Below are 1,726 nucleotides of genomic sequence, written 5' to 3' on the forward strand. Positions count from 1 at the left end.
CCATCTTACATGTCTCTTGTTCCTTCTATTGCAATCAATTGCTTTGTGTCCAAACACATTATAGGCAAAACAATATCCTCTGAAGTACCTGGAATGTGATGATCTTGTGTGATGGTCTTGAACCATTCTACTTCTACATCTGGCTGCAACATGTCCAAGATTATGACATACATAACATTCAACATTATTCAATGGATGAAATAATTGTCTATCACTTCCATAGTTAGGAGTAAAGGATTTTCTTTGAGGAATTTCTTTCCTTGGCTGTTGATGAGTTTGTCCTCTTATCTCTTTATTGAGTATTTCAGAATTCTCATTAGAGTTCCTTGCCTCACCTTGTGAGCTAGATTCACCTTCAACTGATTCATAAAAGACAAGACCAGTTTTGATAGTAGGGGATCCTTGACTACCAGTAATGTCATCCAAAATCTTAGTACTATCTTGAAATCGTAACAGTTTATCCTTTTCTTCTAATTTACTTTTCAAGATATTTACCTCAACCTGATGTTGTTCTTTCTTTTCCAGATACCGCTTCCTTACGTTTTCTTCAGCTTTTCGTCCTTCTTCCACTTGTTGGCTTAATTCGATAACTTCATGTTCTTGTTCTTCAAGAGCTTCTCTATTTTTCTTCTTTGTTTCTTCAAGATTTTCTTTTAGAGAGAGGATCTTCGATTCAAGTCTCTGAATTGTTATGCTCTGATCTTTTACTACATCCTATAATTTCTCTCTTACTCTAGTTACTGACTCCAATTGTTCCTTTAATCTGGTAACTTCTTCTATTTCTACATCCTTATTTTCATATGCCATGAGACTTCTAATGTCTTCACAACTATTGAATGAGTCATTAATTTTAACATGGGTATAACAACTTCTATTACCTTCTTCAGACATCTTTCCTTTGTTATGAGGCCATCTAGCAGCGTAGTGACCAACTCTACCACATGAAAAGCATTTGAAAGGTAGCTTATCTTTGAACCTTCCAGTTCCCCATTCAAGATTTTTGACAAAATTTACCTCATCTTCTCCTTCTGAGATGTATCCTGATTCATTTGTTGATACTTCGAATGCGGCTTCTCTCATATCTGATGGTCCTTCTTTTCTCATCTCATAAGCAATTAAGATTCTGTGAAGCTATGTCATAGTGATTTTCTGCAGATCCTCCTTTTCTTCTATGGCAGACACTTTGGAATCAAATTTAGCAGACAGGGATCTTAAAACCTTTTCAACTAAGACAACTTCCTTAAATTCTTCACCCAGATTCCTCATACAATTGACAATCTCATCTATACGCAGGAAGTAATTTGCTATGCTTTCATTACTATGCATCTTAAGATTTTCATACCGTATTCATAGAGTTTGTAGCTTTTTTCATTTTACATGTTCATCTCCTTCGTAGCTTAGAATGATTTTGTCCCATATTTCTTTGGCTAATTTGAAATGCATAACCTTCATAAATTATGATTGTGACAAACTTCCCAATAACAGAGTAACAACTTTGGCATTGAGTTCATATTTCTTTCTCTCTGTTGTATCTGTAGGAATTGTTGATGGATATGTGTATCCTCCTTTCACGATTTCCCAAACATCTGTTCCAAGCGATTGTAGATATGTTGTGGTTCTTATCTTCCAGTGGGAAAAGTTTCTCCTATCAAAAATTGGTGGCCTGATGGATGCCTCTCTTTCTTGATTAGCCATTCTGATGGATCTTTCCTTCAAGCATTCAAGC

This window comes from Pinus tabuliformis, chromosome J (genome assembly GCF_031772625.1).
Source record: "Pinus tabuliformis cultivar Carrire ecotype Pingquan chromosome J, CPIR1, whole genome shotgun sequence".
Classification (NCBI taxonomy): Eukaryota; Viridiplantae; Streptophyta; class Pinopsida; order Pinales; family Pinaceae; genus Pinus; species Pinus tabuliformis.